This window comes from Balaenoptera physalus (assembly GCF_965194825.1).
Source record: "Balaenoptera physalus genome assembly, chromosome: 13".
Taxonomy (NCBI): domain Eukaryota; kingdom Metazoa; phylum Chordata; class Mammalia; order Artiodactyla; family Balaenopteridae; genus Balaenoptera; species Balaenoptera physalus.
The window spans coordinates 43,304,174-43,325,188 of record NC_138892.1 but is presented as its reverse complement, the minus strand read 5'-3'; the positions used below and the strand labels follow the sequence as shown (position 1 = coordinate 43,325,188).

The 21,015-nt window shown below is 40.2% G+C and overlaps 1 long non-coding RNA gene across 1 annotated transcript in view; it reads right to left on the bottom strand.

Annotated features, from left to right (window-relative positions):
• Positions 1–21,015, bottom strand: part of LOC309640447 — a 191,600-nt gene that overhangs the window by 109,135 nt on the left and 61,450 nt on the right. The window lies entirely within an intron of this gene.

The following is a 21,015-nucleotide window of genomic DNA, read 5'->3' as shown; positions in this document are numbered from 1 at the left end:
AACCTACCTCCTCCCAAATAATCAGGGGTCTGTTTGGAAAAGAAGAAAAAGGATCTGCCTAATGGAGCTTTTTGAAAGCTGAGATAAAAAGACTTTCTTCCGTGTTACTGCCTGCAGAGTGTCATGATTCCAAATGAAAAACTCTCTGGCTCACAGACAGATCCTCTAATGTTTGAGTGAATGAATCGGGAGAGTATTTAGACATCGTCCAAGATCTCTGCAAGGATTTGTTTACACAAGGCTCCTTTGGCTTTAGCATTACTTTACACTGCATCATTTTCTTGCAATATTCACTGCGGTGTTATTAGGGATGTACGCAGGAGAAGGCGAGCTTGCCTTCAAGGGCATCGTCTGCCTGCATCTCTGCAGACTATGGGAGAATACATAACATCCACTCCACTGTGGAACAAACCACGAGACTCCGGTTACCCACCTCTTGTGTTTTCCTTTTACAGTTCTGGACGTGTGTAGCACACTTTTTATAAAGCGGGCCCCAACTGAACAAACGTTTTCTGGGCTGCAAATCGAATGAGAAAATGCAAATCTAGGATCTCCCTGTGGACAGTATGGATAAGGTTACAATGAAAAGTGATCCCCGGCGCAACTCTCATGACTAATTCTCTCCATCTATATCCCCTTTCCCCACTCACAATAATCATGTCCTTCAGTTCGTGCCCCACCCATCAACAGCACACCTGTTAGTGCAAACCTATAATAACAGAGGGTAGATTTTCCTGGGAAATGACAAAATGACTCAAGGTATTTATCTCTTGGCAAAACTGTGCTTCCTTCTGAGACGGTTGTATGTACACAGATATTTCTCCTCGCATGAATCACAGCATTTTCCAGCTGGAAAAGACCTTGAAGATAATCTAGGGAACCTTCTCGTTAATAGATACAGAAACACAAGCCCAGAAAGCAAACTTACTTCAGGTTATAGAGCCAGTTAAGAATAAAACCTGAGCTTCAGTTAATATCCTTTCGCCAAACCAGTATGGCCTCGATCAGACTTGGTCAACAACTCCCAGTCCTTTTCTCTTTTGTTGTTTTTTTTTAATAGACAATTTTTTAGTGCAGTTTTATATTTGCAGCAACATCGAGTGGAAGGAACAGAGATTTCCCATACACTGCCCTGTCCCCACACACACCTCCAAGTCCTTGTAAGTTTCCCAGTAACTCTGGACCAGTCCATGGAGGTTAAACCAAGTTAATACCTTTTTTCCTCTATATTTGTCAGATATTTTTACAGAATGAGATACCAGACAGGAAATGATATCCTATCAGAGTCGCATTAGGAAGAACTTCACAAATGTTCCCATTCTCCTGCAACCAAAATACATTTGTTTACTTCTCCCCAGCAACTAATCCTACTCCCTCCCTCTTGGTTATAGGTCATGCCTTCCATTAGCAATATTACACTTCCTTCCTAAATTCTGGAATTTCTCCACCTCTACTTTCCTGGGACCCATCACACATAGTCTCTTTTAGTCCATAGCACATCTGTTGACTATTTTGAAACAATCCATGTCTTTTTCCCAATGTTTATCATCAGTTTTCTCACACAAAAGCATTGGGGCACTTTGGCATTCTTATTAGTCTGTGGTTGCATTTCAACCGTCTCCTACAAACTGAATGACAAAAATGTCCACAATATTCAAGAAGTTGAACATTTTCATCATGCCCCATTGTCCCAGGCAATGAAAGCACATGTTCAGGATGAGTCATTCCATTTCCTGCCAACAATAATTGGCAGGCATACTGTGGCTTCCTTTAGTTCATCACTTCTTAGTGTCAGCCTTAAAAATTTAAATCTTAAATCATAAGAGTTTACGATTTTAATCAATCTGCAATTATTATAAGCAAATGCCTCGTTTAATCTGTTGCCAGAGATACATGTGAAATATTTAAGCAATTCAGAAATTGCCAGGTATTGATAATATGTATCTTAGCCTCATTTGTTTTTTAATAAGCATCAATGTGGCTCATGATACTTTCAGATAACCTAATTTAAGATGCGAATCTTAAACATTTTCCTGGTGAAATATCCTTCCAAAGTTTCACCAGTGTTAGCTAGTTTATATAGTACTGTGCTTCAGTTTTGATGAATGGAAAAGTCAAAACAGCAAGCCCAAGGTCATGAGGCATTAACAGGAGAACAAGGACTAAAATGTGCATCAAGGTCACCTAACCAGTGATTCAAAATCTAGCAACAGATCTTGACATCTTTCATGATAGATCCCTAAACTGTCACCACTACACTCCCTACTTAACCAAGCTCCCCCTTCATTACCTTCCATGCTGTTTTTCCTAAGGGTTCCCGGATATTAAGCGGAGTGTTCTGTCTCACCCAGACTCTCAAGACCCTCATTTTCGCATCACCCAAGGTCTACTCCTCCTCTTTTCACTCTCCATTCACAAAGTGATATAGCAAGGAAATGGATATGAGCCACAAAAAGGCTAGAGCTCCTTGACCTAGGTCTTCCTGTTTTTAATTATTGCAAAGAGAGGCAGTATGATTTAGTAGAAAGAACAATAGATTTGGTACCAGAAAACCCAAGATGAAGTCTGGTTCTGTCACTTTACAAGCTCTGTGACTTTGAAAAAAGTCACTGAAGTGAATTACTCTTGAATTAATCTTACAGAGCTTCACTTTCCTCATCTCTTACCAGTGTGGGTATGGCACGCTGGTTTAATGTGATTTGTAAAATCCACTGAATGCACTTTTTAAATGCACTTTTAGTGTTATATGAATGTAAAAGAGTGTGATGCTGGATACCTCTAATCCTGAGGGTAAAGTGGCACTAAAGGGCTTATAGGGCTTCAGTGACTCCTGTACAAAAAGTTGATAATCATGTCCTAGGCCCATGATCTCAAATTTTTTTTTCCCTAAAAGTCTTCATTAGGAGAATAGAGAATGAACCAGTAACTGGGCTAAATGAAAGAAATTTATTTGAAAATTTATTTCTACTTTTTAACCCATGTTTTATTTTAAGAGAGTTTAAATTTCCAGTGAGATAAAATGGATGCTTTGGGAAGATGTGACACATTTACCACATTTTCTTTATGCCCTCTGGAACTGCACCCCATGGCACCCTTGTGTCATTAGTTGTAGCCTTCTGCCTTCCTCATCTGTATTTCCATGGGAAGTTATTAGAGCTATATTACAGCCCTCTGTTTACTGGTCTTCCTCATCCAGACAGGCACTTTGGTTTCTTTCTTGTATTATCGCTAGAGCCTAGCATAGTGCTTGGTATATTGCAAACATGCTATACACATTTGCTGAATGAATCAATTAACTTCCTCTTTTCAAGGATATGTTTTGGGTTGGTTGATAATTAATGTCCTAATTACTATTGATTTCCACTGATAAAAATGAAAAAGGCAAAATGAGAGCTTTGAAAGTCAAATGGTTAGACCTAAATCTAAGTCCAATGCTGGCTTTCAGTTCTTCCATCCAGCGCCCCAGCCATCCTTCCCTGGTGCTCAACAGCCTGACGCTCAGTAGAGGTGTTCATTTCATCGCTATTGCCTGTCTTTGCATATGAACAGTATTGGTGGTTTATTCTGCCATTGGATTTCTATAATCCTCAATTATAAATATAAGAAACCTTGCTCCAGTCCTTGTTCCACATTCCACAATGTCTGTTTCACACATACACAAATTTCCCTTTGAAACCAATGAGCATTCTGTGCCAGAAGATATCACGGAGATGAGGGAGGAAGGCAGGGAGAGGAGAGAGGGAGAATCAGAGTCACCATCTGTTGACAATACTCATGTGTAGAGCCAGTTTTGAAGGTTAATGACATGTCACGGATCCTCTAGCGTCTGGTAACAAAAATAGGCTGCTCTCCCAGAATTTGATAGAACAGTTGTTGCTCCGTGGAAGATGTAACATGTCAGCCAGCACTCCAGCAGGATCCAGGAAGGCAATTCCTGCCAAAAGCTGGATGAAATTTAACAGTGGTCCAGAAAAAACAACTTTTACCAAAATTCAAATGTGGAAGTGATCATTTTTCCCTGAGGCCAATAAAGGGGCTATAGAGCATTGACCTTCCAAAATGACCCTGCATAATGGGTTGTTTTTTTTAAAGTGCCCTTGAATTTCATCAGGAACTCTTCAATATACATCTACTCCTTTGTCTACCTATTTTCAGGAAGAAAATTTAAAAAGGTTTGTTGGTTTTTTTAAAAACAAATTTTATTTATTTATTTATTTTTGGGCTGCATCAGGTCTTAGTTGCAGCACAGAGGATCTTTCATTGCGGTGTGCGGGCTCTTCGTTGCAGTGAGCAGGCTTCTCTCTAGTTGTGGTGCGTGGGCTCCAGAGCATGTGGGCTCTGTAGTTGCAGCATGCGGGCTCTCTACTTATGGCTCACGTGCTCAGTAGTTGCGGCACATAGACTTAGTTGCCCCGCAGCATGTGTGATCTTAGTTCCCTGACCAGGGATCGAACCGGCACCCCTTGCATTGCAAGACGGATTCTTAACCACTGGACCACCAGGAAAGTACCCCCCCTCAAAAGAAAAAAAAGGGGGTTTTAAGACTATAATAAAAATGGGTCCAAGGGTTTACCAAGGGTCCACCCACGGTTTCTTTGGGTGGTTAAATTATTGGCATTGAAGCTGAGCCAAGGAAAATCTGGGTCTCAACTTCATCGACAGCCTACTGTTTAATGACTCACTTTGCTGTCTCATCAAGAATTCACCCAGGTGAAAGGCTGCACCTTCTCAAATGTAACAGCATGCTTTCCCCACATCTCATCTGGGCTCTCTAATTTTCAAAGCCCTGCTGAGCAACCTTTGAAAATCCAGGCCCTTTACCACCTGGCACTCCAGGGGTGTCTTGAGAGGGGGCAGCTCTGCCTATTTTGCTGTTAACCTAAGAACAAACTGTCTGGTCCCAGCATGGAGTACAGTAGATTGACCAGGAGCTTGTATAAAGGGACAGAGCAGAGAAACTGGAACGCTCCCAAGCTCCTCCAGATCATGTCTTCGTAGTGTGACATCATTGTTCTGTTTGAAGTAAAATTTCTGGACTTTAGCTCTGCCTAACTTCAAATCTAAGTGTAGAATACAAATAAAAAATTAAATGATTGCTTGATTACTTGCCAGTTTGACTATATCCAACCCTCTCTTATTTATGAGCAGACATACTGTAAGTAGCTCTTTGCAGGAACCCGCCCTCAGCATGAAGCCCCTTTGCTTGTCACTTTAGCAAAGCTGTATCGTAACTAACTTTTAAACCAGGCAGCCCCATGCACTACTCATCTCCGGCCCAAGCACACCTTTCAAATGTTTTAATCACACAATACCTTGCCTAACTTGTCGGTTCTTTCTGACAAGAAGAAGAAATGAAAGAATCAAAGAAGTAGAAATGAAGAATAGGTAAGTAAGAGATGACCAGATCTCTTCCGTAGCTTCCCTTTCAGTAATCTCCTGAACAAATTGTGCGACCAAACTGTGTGAACAAGATAACATCTAGCGGAAGATCATACCAGCCTGTATGCAGTGGGGGATGGCAACGACTCTGACCTCCCATCTCAATGATTAACTGAGATTACTTCCCTTCTTTCCTTCAAAACTTTCATGGCCGAGTGGAATCTTGGGAGGTGGTTTTTGGGGGACGCTGAGTCCACCATCTCCCCAGATTGCTGGCATTCTGATTAAAGGTGACTTTCCATTCTATCAACATTTCTGAGTTTTGATTTTGTAAGTAATGAGCAACAGGACCCTATTTGGTAACAATACAAGTTAAAATTTGGGTACTGAAATGATCACTTGCATGGAAGTTAGGAGATCTGGGTTCATTTTCAGGCTCTTCTTGTGTGACTTTGTGTAAATCATTTAACCTCTCTGGGCCTCAAATTCCTCAACCCTAAAATTAAACTCAAGATAATAAATGTGTTTTCAGCCACTAAAAATGGGAGGGAATTTGTCTAGATCAGTACTGTCCAATAGAACTTTCTGCAAAGAAGGAAATGTGCTATCCAAGATGGTAGTCACTAGCCATATTGAGCAGCACATGAAATGTGGGTACTATGACTGAGGAATGAATTTTTAATTTTATTTAATTTCAATCATTTTAAATTTAAAACAAACACATGGCCAGTGGTTGCTATATTGGACAATGCAGGTTCAATTATTTCTAATTTGATGATTTCTAAACCTAGCTAATGGCCCACAATGAATCTTTCTTGTTATTTTGCCCACCCTGAAATTTACTTCATAAATTATTTGGTATATATTAATAACTAATCTTTATCAGTGTAGTAATTAATCATTATAATAAAAAATGGAATCCCTACATGAGCAAGATAAAACATATGTGAAAGAATTTTATGAATTCTAAAATACTACACAAATATAAAGCATTACTAATCAACTATCACACCTAACTGCACACCTTTGCCAAGTGCCAGCTGGCATATACAGACTAAAAATTCTTCTATTTCATAGCCCATACCAATGGAAATTCCTTAATGGAACCCTGTGGTAGTCCTGAAAACACACTTTCTGAGCACCTTCTTCCACTGACATTTAAATAAACAAATTTTAGATTCCTTTTCTTTCCTACTGCATTAATCAAGGGTTTTAGCCTGTATGTTGCCATAACCTATGCAAGAAAAAGATTTCTATTGATTATGTAATGTCTTACAATAGTTGAGTGAGTGCATTTCTTTTGCTTCTAGGCTTTGCCTCACACCTGCAAAACTCATTAAACATTGACCAGAGGAAGTTCAAAGGGGTGACTCACCAGAAGCTCCCACTTTGGCCTGTGCCTGCATTTGCCTCTTTTCACCTCTGTTTAATCCTGTTCGTTCCCTTGGTTTCCTCTCACTGACCTTCAGACTCTATTCTAGCCCTGCCCATGTGGCTTCTAGACTGATGTTCTTCTCGGGATCACAACCCTCTCCATTTCTTCTCTATTCTGTTGTCTCCCCAGTCTTGGCACGTTTGCTCAGTTCTGTACACTCTGACTATCCCCTTTAAGATGGCCCTGAGATTTTCTCCTGGGTACTGACCCAGTGGGCAGCTTAAGCTAGCACAGCCTAGAGACCATGCCTCTGGCCCCTTCTCAGCTCTCCAAGGTCCAGAAACCAGACAATGGGTTTTGATTTGAAGGAAAGGCCTCTCTTACCAATTATTTAAGGACAAATCATTTCCCATTTTATCTTATTTTTAAGTGATTCTAGAGTCTCCTATAAGGTATATGGTTCATAGTTTGGAAAAAGTGATTTTTTAAAATAGCTTTATTATATGTATAACTGACCTGCAATAAATGACACATATTTGAAGTGTACAATTTGTTAAATTTTGACATACGTATACACCCAAAAGCCATCAATACAACCAAGAAAATGAGTATATCCATTACCCCCAAAAGTTTCCTATGCCCCTCCTTAATCCTTCACTATCACCCTTACCTGCTGCCCTTTGTCCTGGACTCAGGCAATCACTGATCTGCTTCCTGTCACTATAGATTACTTTGCATTTTCTAGAATTTTAAATAAATGGGATCATACAGTATGCACTATTTTTTTCTCTAGCTTCTTTCCTTTTTATTAATAAGTAGTGTTTATTTTAGGATATACCATAAAGTGGATCAATTTATTATCCATTCATTTGTTGATGGACATTTGGGTTGTTTCCAGTTTGGGCTATTACAGATAAAGCTTCTATGAACATTTATGAACAAGTCTTTGTATGAAGACAAGGCTTCATTTCTCTTGGGCAAATACCTGGGAGTGGAATCACTGGATCATACAGTTCTTTAAGAAACTGCCAACATTCAGCATACTCAATTTTTAAAATTTTAGCTGTTCTAATAGGTAAATGATGGTTCACTGATGCTTTGTTTATTTACTTTTTATTCCTTTTTGTCTTTATCTTTCATTTTGGACACTTTCTATTGCAATGTCTTCCAGTTCACTAGTCTTTTCTTTTGCAGTATCTAATCTACTGCTAATCCCACTACAGTGTGTTTTTCATCTGAGACATAGTTTTCATCTATGCAAGTTCATTTTGGGCCTTTTTTTATCTTCCAGCTTTCCTCTAGCTCTTGGACTATGAAATAGTCTTTCCCCTAGCTCTTGGACTATGAAATACAATTATAATAACTGTTTTAATGTCCTTGTCTGCTAATTTTAATATCTAGGCCAATTCTATTTTGGTGTCCTCATTATGGGTCATATCCTCCCACTTCTTTGCATGCCTGGTAACTTCTTAATAGATGCCACACATTTTGAATTTCCCTGTGGTGTGTGCTGGATATTTTTGCATTCTTATAAATATCTTTGAGTTTTGTTCTGAGACACAGTTACATTACTTGGAAACCATTTGATACTTTCAAGTCGTATTTTTGAGATTTATTGGGCAAGACTAGAGCAGCACATTTAGTCTTGGGTTAATTATTCCCCACACTACTGAGGCAAAATCTTTCTGAGTACTCTATCCAATGTGCCATGAATTATGTTTTCCAATCTGGCTGATGGGAACAGGTACTATTCCCAGTCCTATGTGAGCTCCTGGAAATTTCTTCCTAATCTTTCTGGAAGTTCTTTCCAGAGCCAAGAATAGTTTTGTCACACACATGTGCTCATCAACATTCTGCTTAAAACTTAAAGCTCTGTAGGCCTCTGAGCTTCTTTCCTTTGCAGTTTCTCCTCTCCAGAACTCTGCCCTGCAAAGTCTGCCTTTGTCTCTCCAGTCTGTCAGTTCCATCTCCTCAACTCACGGGGTCCACTGGACCAACCTGGGTTCCCCCTCCCTACACAGCAACCTGACAACTCATTCAGACCAGTAAGTTGGGGCAATTTTAGAGCTTACCTTGTTTGATCCCCACCTTGCAGGTATCACTTTCCTTAATTTGCCTCATCTCCAATGTCTTAATAACCTTCGTTTCATACATTTTTCCTGGGTTTTTTTCCTCATTGTTTCAGGGTGAAGGGTAAACTTGGTCCCAGTTTCTCTATCTTGACCAGAAGCACAAGTCAATTATTTCTTTTTGAAAATTATTTACCTCTACCACACACCCTCAATATGAGGAGGAGAAACAAAGAAAAAATAATTGTGTCCTTACAGCAAAGTTTATGAGTTAGGTTAGATCTACCCGGGTTACCTAGACAGAACAAAGCTTCAGTAGGAAAATGGGAGAAACTGACTGGTCCTTCTACAATGTTTAGACCCAGAGGTGCACAACTTTCTGGAACAGGGTCACATAGAGAAAGACAGTCAGAGAAAAAGCTGCTTCTGAGGAGAGATTGTGAGACCATGGGATTGTGAGTCCACTGGAGAATAAAAGGAGACTATGGAAAGGAATTCACATTTCATTCATTTAAAGCTCCTCCCTTTTCTTCTCACTCTCTAACTGATGCTTCCATTGGTGCATTGAGCAGTCTGAGCCTCTCCTGCCCTTGTTAATGTGCCTTTGCTCTAGTCTCTAGCTAATCTCATGCCCTTCTCCCATTTTTTCCCAAGCCAAACCTCTTGTCTCTTACATCATTTCTCTTACTCAGTTAAAGAGGTGGGCAGGAGTTGTTCCAGGAAAGCTGCCCTCCATTATAGGTCAAAGGGCATCAACCTTAAGGGAGAGGACAAGACTGTCCAGGACCTTTATCAATTTAGAGAGCTCAGCTGTAACTGGCAACGATTTTCTGATTAAATAATTTTTTTTTTTTTTTTTGTCAAGTGGATGTGAATTTTAGTTTTAACCTAGAAACATGTGCCTTCTTGGAGGGATAAATTAGGAGGTTGGGATTAACACAGACACACTACTATATATAAAATAGATAATCAATAAGGACCTACTGTATAGCACAGGAAACTCTACTCAATATTCTGTAATAACCTATATGGGAAAAGAATCTGAAAAAGAATAGATACATGTACATGTATAACTAAATCACTTTGCTGTACACCTGAAACTAACACAACATTGTAAGTCAACTATATTCCAATATAAAGTTTTTTAAAATAATATAAAAAAATAAAAATAAAAACATGTGCCTTCTAAGTACCCACATTTAGATAAAGGTAAGACTGAAAAACAGATAATACCTTACTTATTTCAGGTAGAAAAATGAGATTCCAAATAGTGTCTTTCAACTGATCAGTTTTGCACTGACTTCAATATTCACTCTACTCTGACAGCACGTCTTTTATCACAGTTGTGTAAAACTTATGACAGAGAGTTAACAGAAATAGAGTAAAGCTCAAAAGAAACACAAGACATTCTTGAATTAATGAAAAGTTGCCATAGGTCAGATCACATTTTCAAAACACAGCTCCATGCATTAAAAGGCCATAATAAAATAACTAACACACAGCAAACATTAGTTCTAACTGCAACACTGGAACTATAAAAGAATGACACCTTTTGATCACAAAAGCATCCGGTAAAAAAGTACAGAGGATTTCCTCCTCTTGGAGTCATCACAAATTTATTTCTGAATGGGACTATGGGACATAGAAACAAATGGCTAAAAATTTAGTCCAAAAAGGTACTTGGCATCATACAGAATTTTTAAAACTTGATTTGAAACTAGTTTCATTCAAACTGATTTATATATGTAGACAGAACCAATGCTCTAAGATATATAGATAGATAAATTATAGATGGATGGATACATAGATAATCCTCAAAAATGTCATTATTTTCACATTATTTTCTTCTTTGCATTTAATAGTATATTGGGATAGTAGGAAACATCAGGGGACAAGCAGAGTCTCAACGACAGCAGCAAGAGACAGGCTAATGTTTGATTTAGAGCGGTGTTTCTCTAAGGATGGTCTGAGGAGCAGCCTCATCATAAGCATATGGAGCACTTGTTAAATATGCAAATACCCAGGCCCCTCCTGGACATATTAAATCAGAATCTCCAAGAGTGCAGCCTGGGATTCCGCATTTTAACACACTTCACATTAAAACTTGGGAACTCCAGGTTTCAAGTACAGACTCTGGAGTCAGACTTTCTGGATTCAAAATTCAGCTCTACTAAATAGTTGTTTTACCACAGGCAAATTATTCTGCATCAGTTTCTTCATCTGCAAATTAGAGGTGATGATAATAATAGTACCTACGTCATAGGATTATAAAAGAACTAAGTGAGTTGACATAGAAAGTCCTCAGAACTGTGTTGGGCACAATATAAGTGCTACCTATACAAATGCAACAGGCATAACTAAGTCAACCAGGCTCCAAATTACTACATCCGGTAAGTATAGGAACTCAACAGGAACACAATATTAACAATGAGTTATGAGGAGTAAAAACACAAGTTGGACTCACAGCATTCCCTTTAGCTTATCGTTTGCGGGTCCTTTGTTGTGTTGTATTTTGCTTTTATTGGCAAAAGACAACCTTTTGTGAAGCTGTCCCTTGCTGCCCTAGAAGATATGGCAGCACCAAGTAATTCCCCTTTATCTGTAACCAAAACTTCAGTACTCTCCCTAAAGTTCTAGTGAATCCTTGGGCATTGTCTTCCCCATATAATACCATATGCCTCTGAAGGAAAAATGATTCTTCATTTAGCTCTTGTCTTGTCAAGATGCCCTGGCTAACACAGAGATATCCCGGTTGCCTACCTGCCCTCTGGATCTTATGTGACTCAGGTGTTCCAACCTCACTCATACTGTCAGGATTCACGCTGGCTCAGCTCCACGGTTTAAATTTTAGTGTATGTGCTGCTGATGTAAGCACAACTCCATAGTTTCTGGCAATGACTAACTCTTGAGAAAAATGGGTGGAGAAGATTCTGAATAAACAGGGTTCAGAAACTGTTCTTGTAAGTCCTTGGTTCAGACTGGATGGAGAGAAGAATATAATAAGCCAGTGAACAATGTCCAATTTTTAAAATAAATTTATTTATTTATTTATTTATTTATTTATTTATTTATTTATTTATTTATGGTTGCATTGGGTCTTCGTTGCTGCGCGCAGGCTTTCTCTAGTTGCGGCAATCGGGGGCTACTCTTTGTTGAGGTGCGCAGGCTTCTCATTGCAGTGGCTTCTCTTGTTGCGGAACACAGGCTCTAGGTGCACAGGCTTCAGTAGTTGTGGCACATAGGCTCAGTAGTTGTAACTCGCAGGCTCTAGAGCACAGGCTCAGTAGTTGTGGCGCACGGGCTTAGTTGCTCTGCAGCATGTGTGATCTTCCGGGACCAGGGATAGAACCCGTGTCCCCTGAACTGGCAGGCAGATTCTTAACCACTGCACCACTAGGAAGTCCCCAATGTCCAATTTTTGATTCTACAATTTCATATCCACTGCAGGTCAGGATGTGACACATGGGAAATGAGAAGTCTGGCAAGGTATGTGCCAGTCTCTTCTGAACCAGTTTCAAATTATCGGCCTCCTCCAGACTCCTCTGCTTTTCCATCCAGCCTGGCCTCCCTGGTCCATGACTTCTGCTTCTCTCCAGCTCCCTTGTCCCTCTCTAAACTCAGTCCTATCCTTAATCAATATAAATATCCACTATGATAAAGCCCAACTTCCTTACCTTCACCCCAAAGCTGCACGCTCTCCACTCTCTCCTCTCTACACGCCCCAAACATACTGAATTGCTTGCAGGTCCCCAAATATGCCCCTATCTCTCTCCTTGCAGATCTTCCCATATGCTGTGCCTTTTCCCTAGGACATCTTTCTCTCCCACCTCTGCCCCACCCATTACTTGACTCATGCCTACTCATTCTTCAGAATTCACCTAAGGCATCACCTCCTCCAATGTCTTACCTAATCCAGACCCTCCCAATTACACATCAGTCAGACCCTTTTCACATTGTAAGTCCCACATATTCATTTGTTTTTTCTTCTGAACTCTTAAATCCTTAAGGAACCATGTTTTGTTCATTCTTGTACCGCCAGCCCCTAGCAGAGGGGTTTACACTGGTACGCCACTCAATATCTATCAGAGACAAGTATGTGCCACAGTGACCATGAGTTTGAGAGCGCCACGGCTGTGTAGTTCAATGGAAGGAACACACGCTTTGGACTCAGGCACATCCAGGCTTAAATCACAGCTCAGCCACTTGCTGTCCACGATGCTGGGCAACAAATTACATGAACTCATTTAAATCCAAGTGGTATATCTGCAAGGGAGGAGGATAATCCTTACCCTGTAGACACGTTGTAAGAATTAAGTTAGATAATACATATCAAACACTTCCCAGGGTCTGATAAAAGGTAGCTTTTAGTATTATCATATTAATGATGAAAATCAGAATTTATTCCTATACAAATCAGATCAAAATCAATCGTAACTCACAGACAATATTTACAAGTACCTGAAAGAGATTCTGAGGTCTCGCTCAAGTATCTGAGAATGGCTGCACACACCTGAGGGAGACTCTCAGGATACGAGTTCCTGCAAATAAAATATACATCCGAGTCTTTTCAAAAGCCCGATTAATTTCAAGTCATTTGGTTCAGCTTTCAGTCAGTGTCATTATGGTAGAAATTCCCACATGTGCTGAAAGTAGGGTGGTCAATGTAACATAATGTTGCTAATTAATTACGAATTAATATTACTAACTAAAAGCCTTACTGAGCATGGTGCTAAATGCTACATATGCCTTTTTTTTTTTTCCTTTTTACTTAATCCTTAAAACCAACTGATAAGGCACTCACTGTTGCCCCTATTTGACAGTTGAGCCTTAGGTTAAGCAACTTTCCAAGGTCACAGATTGAGTAAGACACAGCCTCCAAGATTTCAGAAGATCCGCCTGCCAATGCAGGGGACACGGGTTCAAACCCTGGTCCGGGAAGATGCCACATGAGGCGGAGCAACTAAGCCCGTGCGCCACAACTACTGAGCCTGTGCTCTAGAGCCCGCAAGCCACAACTACTGAGCCCACGTGCCACAACTACGGAAGCCTGAACGCCTAGAGCCCGTGCTCCACAACAAAAGAAGCCACCGCAATGAGAAGCCCGCGCACCGCAACGAAGAGTAGCCCCCGCTCGCCGCAATTAGAGAAAGCCCACGCGCAGCAACAAAGACCCAACACAGCCAAAAATAAATAAATAAATATTTTTTTTAAAAAAAGATTTCAGAAGATCCTTTTGACAGCAGACTCAGTTCGTTATTTATCTTTCATAGTGTGATAATTCACATTGACGGCTTGTGAATAACTTGAAAATTTCTCATCTGAAAGTTCCTCTACCGCTAACTTGGTTAATTTCACGATTTGAATAGCCTGAAGCAGGGGCTCGGAGAGGCTTTTGACTTCAAACTTTCCACTGGAGCTGGCATTACACATGGTCTGGGATCTGCTACGGATGACAGCTCAAAACAACAAGGTTCTGGCTGCTGCTTTTTCAGGCCTGCAGTCATAGGCTAGAGACTCTGAAACCGCATGGCAGGCATTGTAATTAAGAGTGTAGGTTTCAGTGACGGTGGCAGAACTTCTCCATCCCTCCATGGCAGCACGAGGCTATTTGTCAATTGGAGCTTATTTCCATTGTGCAGCTAATCTTGTTCTTTGAGCAAAAGCAGTTGGTTTTTCTGTGCCAAGTGGCATGATTCCAACCTCTCTAGTAGGAAAGTGGCTTATTCTTAGTACATTAGTTCTATAATTCATCAGTTTTTTCCATTAGTAATTCATTGATTTATTTTTTAATTAATTAATTAATTTAAAATTCATTCATCAAGCACTTGTTATCTAATGGCATACTGAGAGGCATCACGATATAGTGGTAAGAATGGATTTTTCAAGTCAAGTAAACATGGCTTTGCATCCTGCTTTGTAATTTACTAGCTAATAACCCACACTGGTATAAATGGATGCTAAGGGCATTAGTTCTGGAGTCAGACAGACTTGGCTTTAAAATTCAGCTCTGCCCATTTATTATATCTGTGACCTTAGGAAAGATTCTCTGAGCTTTAGTTTCTCCACCTAAAAAATGGAAAGAATGGGGCTTCCCTGGTGGCGCAGTGGTTGAGAATCTGCCTGCCACTGCAGGGGACATGGGTTCGAGCCCTGGTCTGGGAAGATCCCACATGCCGCGGAGCAACTGGGCCCGTGAGCCACAACTACTGAGCCTGCACGTCTGGAGCCTGTGCTCCACAACAAGAGGGGCCACGACAGTGAGAGGTCCCCGCACCGCAATGAAGAGTGGCCCCCGCTCGCCGCAACTAGAGAAAGCCCTCGCACAGAAACGAAGACCCAACACAGCCAAAAATAAATAAATAAACAAAAATGGTTTACTGAAGATAAAATTTTTTTTAAAAATGGAGAGAATAACAAATACCTTATAGAATTCTTGTGGAGAATTAAAATGAAAGTGAATATAAGGCACCCAGTACAGTCCCTGACAGACAATAGATGCTCAGTAGATTTACTTCTCTTCCCTCTCCCACTAGGTTCCAAGCACTATAGAAATAGATATATTTGAAATGTATAACTTCCATAAAAAAAAGAGAATAAAGGGAAAGGAAGCTAACATATTGAATACCTACGTTGTCCTAGGCATTTGCATGTGATGATACCACTGAATTTAAGTAAACACATACCTACATTTATTCACTCATTCATTCATTTATTCATTCAATAAATATTTATTCAGTACCTGCTGTGTTCTAGGCACTTGCAAAGGCCCTGAATGAATGAATGAATGAATAAAATGGACTAAGTCCTGGTTGATCTTATATTCTAGAGATCCATATCCTTTCTGCTACACCTTGACGCACAAATAAAGAGCTTTGGAAATTAAAAAAATAAAAAGAGTATTATTTCCAACTTAGAAATCAGAAAAGCTTCATGGAGAAGGGAAAGTCTAACCTAGACCTCAAAGGACCACAGGGTTCAGAGATGTGTGGTGAGAGCAGGGGTGGGTGGAACTGCGTATGCAATAGCCCAAAGGCAAGAAAAGGCAGGACCTGGGAGGAAGCAGTGAGTTTGATTTGGTCATCAGGGGGGGTGGGTGAAAGTGAGTAATAGGCAATCTTTCAGAAACGTATATGGAAATCAGATGGTGGAAACCAGATGATATTGAAAAGCAGACTGAAAAGTCTGGACATCACTTGTAGACCATAGAGAGTAATTTAAGTTGATTGAAGGAGATAATAGGATAGAGGATATGCTTCACAAATATTAATATTCACAAATATTAATTGGGCAACAGTGTATAAAATGGATTAAGAGAGGGAGAGACTAGAGACAGTCTTAGGAGGTTGTTGATTAAATATTACTGGGTATGTTAGGGTGTTTTTTTTTTTTGGCCAATGACAAAACAGATCACCAGAAAATTCAGATAGATCCATTTTCATCAGAGTTTACAAAGGTAAAAGTGGGTTTTTAAAAAAAAAGCCAGGAAAGAAAACCTGTTCAGCAGAGAAAGCACTACATGCTATCATGTAAGGAACCAATTCCTTTGATGCATGAAAGACACTTGGTGTCTTCAGTAGAAGAACAAACTAAATTAGACATAAGGGAGGGTAAAACCTGAGACAACAGGCCTTATGGTATAATTTTCACACTAAGTTGATTCTTAGGCCAGAGCTTTAAAATGTCTGCAAGCAAATTCTGATTCCTCAATGGCTTTTGTAATAAAAGTCCTATCGTAAAATAAGAATAAAGTTAAACATTTATGTGAGAACACTTGCAAGGTGACAAATGCTTCCAGCCCCTTTTTGGTGATTAAGAAAAAATACACGTTCAGTGCCGTTGATGCTGTTCCTGGCCAGGCGTGCTACTGGTCCAGGTCCAGCTCTCAGCTGATGGAGAGCAACCCATTCCCAGGCCAGCAGGTGTCACACAGCATTCTGCCTTCAAAACATTACCTGCTTTTGCTACCTTCTCTGGGTTTCTGCAAAACCAAACTCAAATACCCAGATTGAGGTCATTATCTTCCCTTCTCCCATCCCTTTCCAACCCCATCTGCTCTTCTCCCTGCCTTTCTATTTATTCAACAAAAACTTCTTTAGCACTACTCTGTACCCAGTTTTGTGCGGATCACTGGGATCTCTGCTTAAGGCACCACTAACCAACAAAACCTTGTTGTCATCTTCAACTTCTCCCTCTCTCCCAGCTCTCACTTCCTCCCAGCAACCAAGGCCTGCTGAGCCAACCTCCCAAAAGGCTCCTAACTGATGGTACTGCTCTCCCCTCCATCCTCACTCTTGCTCTCCAATCCGGGCTCTCTTCCATGGATGGATCCAACCTGGGATCTTTGAAAGCCTTGATACTCGAGGTGTGATTCACAGATCAAACCTTGCTGCCGAAGTATCACCTGGGAGCTGGTTAGATACACAGAATCTCACAACAGAATCTGCATTTTAACAGAATCTCCAGATGATTCATATGCACATTTGAGTTCCAGGCTCACTGGCTGAAAATGCAAACCTGATCGTGTCATCCCAGTTGACATTGTATTATAGGGACCAACAGATTACAGCCCACAGGCCTCGTCCGGCTTACCACCTGTTTTTGTATGATTTGCGAAGTAAGGATAGTTTTTACTTTTCTAAATGAAAAAATAAAAAGAAGAATATTTCACAACACAGAAAAATTATATGAAATTCAAATTTCAAGGTCCATAAATACAATTTCATTGGAACACACTATGCCCATTCATTTACATATTGTCTGTGGCTGCTTTTGCACTAGGATGGCAGAGTTGGGTAGCTACAACAGAGACTGTTATAGCCAACAAATCCTAAAATATTTACTATTTGGCCCTTTACAGAAAAAGTTTGTTGAGCCTTGTTCTAGGAAGAAAACACACATGGTAAAAAAGAAAAAGAACTGCAAGTTATGAGATATGAAGGAAAAAAGAAAGGCCTGAATAAATGCTTTCTCTCCTGTGTACCCATAACAGGTGCAAATGCCCTTTTATCATCCCACGTGTCATGTTGTTGGTATAGTCTTTGAAGAATGGAGAAAGATTCTGTTACTTTCGTTCAGTTTCATGGCTTGCTGATTTCTTCCCTTAGAAGGATAGAGGGTAGGTTTTAAACAAGATGAGAGCGGGAGGATTATCCTGGGGGTTCTGATATGAAGAGGGAATCATGAGGGATTTGAGTGGACTGTTTCCACTTAGGTCCTTATTCCTAAGGCCAAAACAAAAGGCATCTTCTGGCTCTGGAGAGCTAAACAAATCACAGAAGGGACTCAGTACTCTGCCATGGGCAGCAATTCTTCCACTAAAAGGAATGTTTGAAAATTCCAAAATTCGGTGTTTTAAATATCAACAACACCCCACCTGCAGGCCTTCCCCTAGCCACATTCTCTGATTTTATGGCCCTATGAGACATTGAAAACATCAGTTCAGATTTCATTCATTTTCCAAACGCAGACCCTTTTGGAACAACACTGTCAGAGCTATTTCTAGTGGCTTGCTCTTTGCTTAATTGGTACATTCCTTCAGAGTCACTTTACACCACTGAAGAAGCAGGTGTAAGAAAATAGTTTGAATTCCAATTCCATTCCAGAATGAGAAAAAAGGGGAAGTTCATGGATCAGGAACCTTCCAGAGAAGTTGTCACAGAAGCACTGAACAGCTTAAAGCCAGAGTGGTTGCCTTTTCACTCTTCTTCCCCCATCCTTATATTCTCATTTTCTGGAACAGCTAAACAAATGATATTGCACGCACCCGATAGCAAATTATGCTACCAGCTGACAGCTGAGTCAAGTACTAGAGTAGATCCCTGGGCTACGAGAGTGAATAAAATATTGCTCCTGTCCTGGAGAAGTTGACTGCCTTGTGGAAAAGACAGATGCAGAGGCGGACAATCGCAACACAGCCTTGTAAGCGCTATAGTCCAGAGTGAGTAAAGGAACCATGTGAGCCCAGAGGGACACTTAGCTCAGAATCATGGGGTCAGAAAGGCTTCCCAGAGACAACGTCTGAGCTGAGCTCTGAAGAACAAGAAGAAATCTGCCAGATAAAGGGCCCAAGGTTAGGAGTAAAAAGGGTATTCAAGGCACAAAGATATCGAAGATGAGGCAGTGTGATCCATTTGAACTGCAGGAGAGTAAAAGGCACAAGGGAAGGGGTAAAAGAAGAAAGGAGAAAGGCCACGGAGTCAGGTAAAGAACGGTGTGTTTGCTATTCCAGAAAGTCCAGACTCCATAAGGAAGACAAAAGGGACGTATGGTAGTGTTGCTGGTGGGGTCAGCATGATCACAGTTAAGAGAACGCTGCAGGGAAGAAATGACGGTGACTTGAACCATGGGGAAGATAATGAAGGTGGAAAAGAACCAGGCCAAGGCCACCACATATGGCTGTGCAGGTTATACCCTGCACAATACACTTTTCCAAGAGGTGAGCAGTTGCTGAAAATCAGACTGTGGTCTGCTGACCAAGTATTGTGGACCAGCCCGCGGGAGGAAGGGAGCCCTTTCTTATGCATCAACCAGACATTTTGTTATCAAAGGTACCATTTCGTTATTCTCACAATGTCACCATATGTACGGGCAGTGTTGAAGACCCCATCCAAGACAAGCATATTCCAGAGTTGATCAGCTATAGGAATTAGAGGGAGAGAATCGGCGGTCATTGCCATGTTTGGCCCTAGCACCTTGCCATTCACTAAGGCAGGAAGTGTTTTTTCAGTCCTAGCCCAGCTCCATTTTGCCTGTTCAACCCAATTCCTTTTTTTGCTGTCACAAATTTCATACACAAGTTCAAATAGATCCATTCAAATAAATAAGAAATACATTTTATTTCTATTTAATATTTTTCACCTCTTTGATTCTTTGTCTTTTCCTGGTTATATTTACACCACATCTGAGACAATATGGTGTAGCAGGAAGAAGGTAAGCTTTACTGTGGAACAGACCATAAATCTCAGCTCTGCCAACGGTTATAAGACCCTTCACTCTTCTGAGCCTCAGTTTATTCATTTGTAAAATGGAGATGATAAGGCTTATTTGTAGGGTTGTTATAAAACGCAGTGAATATAAACCACCTCACCTAGAATCCAACACATACAAGTGAACACTCAACACCTTCAGCTACTGTTGCTATTATTTACTCATCAAACGTTCTGTAGCTTTCTTCTTTCTCCACTCCCATTTTCTCAGTTTCTATTTCAAGCTTTATAGTCCTGTCAGCCCTTCCTTTTATATAGTTAACATTATGATAACAGTCAATAGATTGCAGAAGTGCTTGCCTAGTTGCCAAAGCTACCCACCTAAAAAACTTCTCAAATGTGCAAGTTCATCTAGTGGAACTCCACTGAAAATTCTAAAAACAGATCAAAAATACAACTCCTGAAAAATAGCAGATTTCCAATGATGAGGATTAATAATACATGGACTCATTTGGGAAGTTTCCCTGGAATTTATCAGAAAATGAAGGAAGAAGAATCCAGATCTTGTTAGGCCATGTAGCTTACATGACTATTTGTAAGCAGTGATTCTACCTTACATAGTTTGATTTAGAGAGTGTTAAACGTAAACTGTGTGGTTGGCACTATGTTGGATAATTAGGGATATCTTAAGGAAAAGGAAAGCATGGGAAAGCATTTCTCCTCTTGGGAAATGGGGCTTTAGTTTCTGTTTCCAGTTAGGGTATTTGAAAAGTTGAATTCTGTTTCAATAAAACTGTGTTTATTCAAACATTTAGGTAGGAAGCAAGATCTTAACCAAGAATTTTTAGTTAATCTTCAGCAGCCAGTACATAACAAGATGTTACTGGAAACACTTCCAGATTTGTTTATCCTTAAATAATGTGGTCCATTTTCATTTTGAGAAAAAAAATAATGAATTCCACAGGAAAAAAAAAATGCTTACATGACTGGCTGAGTCATACTGTGTAGATTTTTTCCAGTAAGCTACATTATGCCGGATGCTGTTCAAAAGGGAAAATGTCAAACACACTGGGGTTCAGTCTGGCATGTGGGTGGGTTTACTCAAGCACAGAAATCAAATATAGGCATTGCAGCCAATACTTTAGAAAACAACAGAATGGCTTATAAATCTGAGCTGGAATTTCCAGAAGTTCTTTTTCAGCTGAATCCTACAAATGCAATATAAATGAGCAATACACAAGGGTGCATTCTAATAACATTTACTGTA